General features: G+C 55.6%; 1 protein-coding gene across 3 annotated transcripts in view; it reads right to left on the bottom strand.

Moving 5' to 3' along the window:
• The window catches only part of LOC123989545 (WD repeat-containing protein 7), a 366,883-nt gene that overhangs the window by 286,394 nt on the left and 72,452 nt on the right, over positions 1 to 8,037 (bottom strand). The gene's annotated exons all lie outside the window — the stretch shown is intronic.

Raw genomic sequence — 8,037 nt, 5'->3', positions numbered from 1 at the left:
CCTCAAATTAAAATGGTGGACAGTCTGCACAACAACCTCATAGTCATCATATAATGTCAAACCCAACGCGATGGAAGTACAGAGCCAAAAAAGCAACAACGTGTCACTGTGTCCCAAAACAACAACGTGTCACTGTGTCCCAAAACAACAACGTGTCACTGTGTCCCAATACGAGAGGGGGAGTTCAACGAGAGGGAGCGACAACGAGAGGGGGAGCGACAACGAGAGGGGCGACAACGAGAGGGAGCGACAACGAGAGGGAGCGACAACGAGAGAGAGGAGCGACAAACGAGAGGGAGCGACAACGAGAGGGAGCGACAGGAACGAGAGGGGAGCGACAACGAGAGAGGGAGCGACAAACGAGAGAGGGAGCGACAACGAGAGGGGAGCGACAAACGAGAGAGGGAGCGACAACGAGAGGGAGCGACAACGAGAGGGAGCGACAACGAGAGGAGCGACAACGAGAGGGAGCGACAACGAGAGGGAGAGAAACAACGAGAGAGGGAGCGAGAACGAGAGGGAGGAGAGAGAAAGCGAGAACGAGAGAGAGAAAGAACGAGCGACAACGAGAGGGAGAGCGAAAAACGAGAGGGAGGAGAGAAAGGGAGAGGGACAACGAAGGGAGAACGAGAGAGGAGAGAGAAAGAACGAGAGAAGGACGAGAGGGAGCGAAACGAGAGGGAGAAAGAAGAGGAGCGAAGAAGCGAGAGAGGGAGACAACGAGAGGGAGCGACAACGAGAGGGAGAAACAACGAGAGAGGAGCGAAAGAACGAGAGGGAGCGAAACGAGAGGAGAGACAACGAGAGGGAGCGACAACGAGAGAGGGAGCGACAACGAGAGAGGGAGCGAAACGAGAGAGGAGAGAAACGAACGAGAGAGCGACGAGAGGAAAGAACGAGAGGGAGAGAAACGAAGGGAGAGAGGGAGAGAAAGAACGAGAGAGGGAGAGAAAGAACGAGAGAGGGAGAGAAAGAAGCGACAACGAGAGGGAGCGACAACGAGAGGGGAGCGAAAGAACGAGAGAGGAGCGAAAGAACGAGAGAGGGAGAGAAAGAACGAGAGGGGAGAGACAAGAGAGGGAGCGAGAGAGGAGAGAGAGGGAGAACGAAGAACGAGAGGGAGCGACAAAGAACGAGAGAGGGGAGAAAGAACGAGAGAGAGGAGCGACAAACGAGAGAGGGAGCGAAAGAACGAGAGAGGGAGAGAAAGAACGAGAGAGGGAGAGAAAGAACGAGAGAGGGAGAGAAAGAACGAGAGAGGGAGCGAAAGAACGAGAGGGAGAGAGAAACGAGAGGAGAGAAACGAGAGGGAGAGAAACGAAGGAGCGTATAAGGAGAGGAGAGAAAAATGAGAGGATAAGGAGAGAGGAGCGAGATAAGGAAAGGGAGGAAGAAACGAGAGAAGGAGCGAGAGAGAGAAAGAATGAGAGGATAAGAAGAGAGAAAGAATGAGAGGATAAGGAGAGGAGCGAAACGAATGAGAGGATAACGGAGAGGAGCGAAAGAGAGAGAGGATAACGAGAGAGAGCGAATGAGAGGATAAGGAGAGACAACGAAAGAATGAGAGGATAAGAGAGGGAGAAAGAAACGAGAGGGAGCGAGGAGAGGGAGCGACAACGATGAGAGGAGCGACAGGAGAGAGAGAGCGACAACGAATGAGAGCGAGGAGAGAGAGAAAGAATGAGAGAGCGACAGGAGAGAGAGAAAGAATGAGAGGATAACGAGAGAGGAGCGAAAGAATGAGGAGGATAAGGAGAGAGAGAAACGAATGAGAGGATAACGAGAGAGGAGAAAGAATGAGAGGGATAAGGAGAGGGAGCGAAACGAATGAGAGGATAACGAGAGAGGAGCGAGAACGAATGAGAGGATAAGAGAGAGAGAGAGAAAGAATGAGAGGGGAGAGAGAGAAAGAATGAGAGGATAACGAGAGAGAGAAAGAATGAGAGGATAAGGAGGGAGAAATAATGAGAGGATAAGGAGAGGGAGAGAAAGAATGAGAGGATAAGGAGAGAGGAGAGATAGAAAGAGAGGAGAAGGAGAGAGAGAAATAATGAGGGATAAGGAGAGGGAGAAAGAATGAGAGGATAAGGAGAGAGAGAAAGAATGAGAGGATAAGGGAGAAAGAAGAGAAAGAGAGGAGAGGATAAGGAGGAGAGAAAGAATGAGAGGATAAGGAGAGGAGAGAGAAGAGCGAGAAAGACAGAGACAAGCTGCTGTTATGTCCCCAAGCCCCCTAACCCCATCCTGCATCTGCTCTGTCTGGGAGGGGGAGGGAGGGAGGGAGGGAGGGAGGGAGGGAGGGAGGGAGGGAGGGAGGGAGGGAGGGAGGGAGGGAGGGAGGGAGGGAGGGAGGGAGGGAGGGAGGGAGGGAGGGAGGCCTCAGACAATAGAGTAAGGTCTATCTCTAACAATTAGCACACTGAGGGTCAGCATTGTCACTGTGCTCAATAGCAGTTAAACAGCTTCAATGGGCACTGCTGTGTGTGTCTCAGTGATCACAGAGCAGAACAAGGTCAGGCGTAGAGGAGAAAGGATGAGGGATGGAGGGAGGCCTAACAAACAGGCTGAACCTCCTCTATCGGCTTCATGACATGAGAGGACACAAAACCCAACTACTTTACACCAGCATCTCAGTGAAAAATGACAAAACCAGAACGCACAATATACCAAAATGGACATAGGTTTGTTATGGGATTGAACAAACAATTACACAGTGGTTTGTTATGGGACTTGAACAAACAATTACACAGTGGTTTGTTATGGGACTTGAACAAACAATTACACAGTGGTTTGTTATGGGACTTGAACAATAGCACATAGTATGATTGTGATATACATGTTGCATGACCAGTACTCCTGAACTATTTTTGAATGAGTAGCAAAATCTATAATTATAGCAATAGAGTTGGATTTGAAAAAGAAGTCAACATGGCGTGGTGTGTGTTATAAGTCATTTTTGAAAGTTATAACCCGGACCCTGTCTGACAGACATTTATCAGAGAGAAGAGACTCATAACACACACACACACACACCAGCAGAGAGAAGCGCAGCGGCGTGAGGATAGGTACAGTCCAAGCTCCTTGGTGTGTCTGTGATTGGAGCCATCAGCTTGGTGGGTCTGGGATTGGAGCCATCAGCTTGGTCGTCTGGGACTGGAGCCATCAGCTTGGTGGGTCTGGGACTGGAGCCATCAGCTTGGTGGGTCTGGGACTGGAGCCATGGAGCCATCAGCTTGAGTGGGTCTGGGACTGGAGCCATCAGCTTGGTGGGTCTGGGACTGGAGCCATCAGCTTGAGTGGGTCTGGGACTGGAGCCATCAGCTTGGTGGTCCGGGACTGGAGCCATCAGCTTGGTGGTCCGGGACTGGAGCCATCAGCTTGGTGGGTCTGGGACTGGAGCCATCAGCTTGGTGGGTCTGGGACTGGAGCCATCAGCTTGGTGGGTCTGGGACTGGAGCCATCAGCTTGGTGGGTCTGGGACTGGAGCCATCAGCTTGGTGGGTCTGGGACTGGAGCCATCAGCTTGGTGGGTCTGGGACTGGAGCCATCAGCTTGGTGGGTCTGGACTGGAGCCATCAGCTTGGTGGGTCTGGGACTGGAGCCATCAGCTTGGTGGGTCTGGGACTGGAGCCATCAGCTTGGTGCGTCTGGGACTGGAGCCATCAGCTTGGTGCGTCTGGGACTGGAGCCATCAGACCGGCACTTCGTGGAGCTCAGCAGTGATCCAGGACTGGAGCCATCAGCTTGAGTCAACTGGAGCCATCAAAGCGTCCGGGACTGGAGCCATCAGTTGTGCGTCCAGGGACTGAGCCATCAGCTTGGTGCTCCAGGACTGGAGCCATCAGCTTGGTGCGTCCCGGGACTGGAGCCATCAGCTTGTGCGTCCGGGACTGGAGCCATCAGCTTGCCTGGAGCCATCAGCCCAACTACTCAGGACTGGAGCCATCAGCTGTGGGACTGGAAACCAGAACTGGAGCCATATACCAAAATGGACATGTTTGTGACTGGAGCCATCAGTGTGCAACTGGAGCCATCAGTGGTGTGTTATGGGACTGGAGCCATCAGCTTACACAGTGGAGCCATCAGCATTATCCCTGGGACTGGAGCCATCAGCACATGGTGTGTCCGACTGGAGCCATCAGCATGTTGCATCCAGGACTGGAGCCATCAACTATTTTTCCCTGGAGCCAAAGCTATAATTACTGGAGCCATAGAGTTGGATTTGGGAAAGGAGCCATCATGGCGTGGGACTGGAGCCATCAGTCATTTTTGCGTCCGAAACTGGAGCCATCAGCTTGGACGTCCGGGACTGGAGCCACATTTATCAGCTGAGAACTGAGCCATCAGCTTTATTCACTGGAGCCATTGATGATGACAGACACACATCAGTCACCAGGACTGGAGCCATCAGTGTGCGTGGGACTGGATCAGGTGCGTCCGGGACTGGAGCCATCAGCTTGGTGGGTCTTTCTGGAGCCATCAGCTTGGTGGGTCCACTGGAGCCATCAGCTTGGTCGTCTGGGACTGGAGCCATCAGCTTGGTGGTGTCTGGGATGGAGCCATCAGCTTGGTGGGTCCCCTGGAGCCATCAGCTTGATGGGTCAAATTGGAGCCATCAGCTTGGTGGGTCTGGGATTGGAGCCATCAGCTTGGTGGGTCCGCGATTGGAGCCATCAGCTTGGTGGGTCCGGGATTGGAGCCATCAGCTTGGTGGGTCTGCATTGGAGCCATCAGCTTGGTGGGTCTCCTTGGAGCCATCAGCTTGGTGCGTCTGGGATTGGAGCCATCAGCTTGGTGGGTCTGGGATTGGAGCCATCAGCTTGGTGGGTCCGGGATTGGAGCCATCAGTTTGGTGGGTCTGGGATTGGAGCCATCAGCTTGGTGGGTCCTTGGAGCCATCAGCTTGGTGGGTCCGGGATTGGAGCCATCAGCTTGGTGCGTCCTTGGAGCCATCAGCTTGGTGGGTCTGGGATTGGAGCCATCAGTTTTGTCTGTTTGATGAGGGAACAGCGAGTCAAAGCCGCAGACCGACCGTCGGCTCAGTTGTTCGACAGATGTCTACTTCTCCAGGCTCTGAGTCACACTCCGTCGAGCCATGAGACGCCAGTTTGTGTGTGTGTGTTTTGTGTGTGTGTGTGTGTGTGTGTCCCTGTGTGTGTGTGTGTGTGTCCAGTGTGTGTGTGTGTGTGTGTGTGTGTTTGTGTGTGTGTGTGTGTGTGTGTGTGTGTGAGAGAGAGAGAAGCCCCAGCCCAGTTCACATCTTCCCTGTTCAGTAATTAGCCTTTCTAGTGTCCTGACTGATGGTGAGCCATTGCACCTGCACCTGTGACACACACACACAAACACACACACACCATACACACAAACAGCAGAGACGTTGCACAAATATCCTTAGACATGAAGCTACGTTCAGAATTCAATGTGTCCTGCAGCAGAAGTAGTGATGGGTTCTGATCAGTGTGGCTTAATGAATTAGCTCTTTCAACCTCTCACTGATGATGACAGATTTCTACCAGCCAGTGGTGTTGTTAGATGGAGGAAGGCTGCCCTCCACAGGATAACGACTGCCAAAACCACAAGACAAAAGGGACCCTCTCCCCCAGCACCATCTTCCCCTGTCCACCTCCCTCCCCCTGCAGCCCCCTCCCTCCCCCTCCCTCAGCCCCTCCAGCCCCTCTCCCTCCTCCTCCCTCTTTTCCTCCAGCCCCCTCCCTCCCTCCCTCTTTTCCTCCAGCCCCCTCCCCTCCCTCCCTCTTTTCCTCCAGCCCCCTCCTCCCTCCCTCTTTTCCTCCAGGCCCCTCCCCTCCCTCCCTCTTTTCCTCCAGGCCCCTCCCTCCCTCCCTCTTTCCTCCAGGCCCCCCCTCCTCCCTCTTTTCCTCCAGCCCCTCCCTCCCTCCCTCTTTTCCTCCAGCCCCTCCCCCCTCCCTCTTTTCCTCCAGGCCCCCCCTCCCTCCCTCTTTTCCTCCAGCCCCCTCCCCATCTCCCTCTTTTCCTCCCTCCCCCTCCTCCAGGCCCCCCCCTCCCCTCCTCCAGCCCCCTCCCTCTTTTCCTCCAGCCCCCCCTCCCTCTTTTCCTCCAGGCCCCCCTCCCTCCCTCTCCTCCAGCCCCCCCTCCCTCCAGCCCCCCCTCCCTCCCCCTTTTCCTCCAGGCCCCCTCCTCCAGCCCCCCTCTTTTCCTCCAGCCTCCTCCAGCCCCCTCCCTCCCTCTTTTCCTCCAGCCCCCTCCTCCCTCTTCCTCCAGCCCCCTCCCTCCCATCTTCCTCCAGCCCCCCTCCCTCCCTCTTCCTCCCTCCCTTTCCCTCCCTCCCTCTTCCTCCAGCCCCCTCCCTCCCTCTTCCTCCAGCCCCCTCCCTCCCTCTTCCCTCCAGGCCTCCTCCCCCCCTCCCTCCCCCTCCCTCCCTTCCTTTCCTCCAGCCCCCTCCCTCCCTCTTTCCTCCAGCCCCCCCTCCCTCCCTCTTTTCCTCCAGCCCCCTCCCCTCCATCTTTTCCTCCAGCCCCCTCCCCCCCTCCCTCTTTTCCTCCAGCCCCCTCCCTCCCTCTTCCTCCAGCCCCCCCCTCCCTCTCCTCCAGCCCCCTCCCTCCCTCTTCCTCCAGCCCCCTCCCTCCCTCTCAGGACACAACTAGGCTGCAGATGGACTCTAGAAGATGAGAAGAAAACAGCCCCCTCTCCTCCCTCCATTCCTTCTATCATAGCTGCAGGCGTTCATTTATTTCTATCGCCCCGCCACACACACACACACGCACGCACGCACGCACGCTGCTCTGGTACATCGAAAAAAAACATGCTCTTATGACAGCCATCTTCTCCAATGTCTTTACTGACGGTCTGACGAGGGGAAGGGGAAGGGGGTTGGACTGGAGAGGGGAAGGGGGTTGGGCTGGAGTGGGGAAGGGGTTGGACTGGAGTGGGGAAGGGGTTGGACTGGAGTGGGGAAGGGGACTGGAGTTGGACTGGAGTGTGGAAGGGGTTGGACTGGAGTGGGGAAGGGGTTGGACTGGAGTGGGGAAGGGGGTTGGGCTGGAGTGGGGAAGGGGACGGGGTTGGGCTGGAGTGGGGAAGGGACGGGGTTGGGCTGGAGTGGGGAAGGGGACGGGGGTTGGGCTGGAGTGGGGAACGGGAAGGGGGTTGGACTGGAGTGGGGAACGGGAAGGGGGTTGGACTGGAGTGGGGAACGGAAGGGGTTGGACTGGAGTGGGGAACCGGGTTGGACTGGAGTGGGGAAGGGGGTTGGGCTGGAGGTAGTAGATGGTAGCAGATCTGATGGTAGCTCGCTGTGTGGAATCAGGTGCATCTCTAACATCTGAGACCACAAGGGAACCAGGGCTAATTCCCAAATCACATTGGAGCGATTGTGGAGTGGAGGGGACACGCAAACAGGAGAGCAGAGTGGAGCTAGGAGAGGACAGACACACAGGAGAGCAGAGTGGATCTAGGAGAGGACAGACACACAGGAGAGCAGAGTGGAGCTAGGAGAGGACAGACACACAGGAGAGCAGAGTGGATCTAGGAGAGGACAGACACACAGGAGAGCAGAGTGGATCTAGGAGAGGACAGACACACAGGAGAACAGAGTGGATCTAGGAGAGGACAGACACACAGGAGAGCAGAGTGGAGCTAGGAGAGGACAGACACACAGGAGAGCAGAGTGGATCTAGGAGAGGACAGACACACAGGAGAGCAGAGTGGATCTAGGAGAGGACAGACACACAGGAGAGCAGAGTGGAGCTAGGAGAGGACAGACACACAGGAGAACAGAGTGGAGCTAGGAGAGGACAGACACACAGGAGAGCAGAGTGGATCTAGGAGAGGACAGACACACAGGAGAGCAGAGTGGATCTAGGAGAGGACAGACACACGAGAGCAGAGTGGATCTAGGAGAGGACAGACACACGAGAGCAGAGTGGATCTAGGAGAGGACAGACACACAGGAGAGCAGAGTGGATCTAGGAGAGGACAGACACACAGGAGAGCAGAGTGGAGCTAGGAGAGGACAGACACACAGGAGAGCAGAGTGGATCTAGGAGAGGACAGACACAC

Source organism: Oncorhynchus gorbuscha, linkage group LG11 (genome assembly GCF_021184085.1).
Source record: "Oncorhynchus gorbuscha isolate QuinsamMale2020 ecotype Even-year linkage group LG11, OgorEven_v1.0, whole genome shotgun sequence".
Classification (NCBI taxonomy): domain Eukaryota; kingdom Metazoa; phylum Chordata; class Actinopteri; order Salmoniformes; family Salmonidae; genus Oncorhynchus; species Oncorhynchus gorbuscha.
This window is presented reverse-complemented; position numbering and strand designations above follow the sequence as displayed.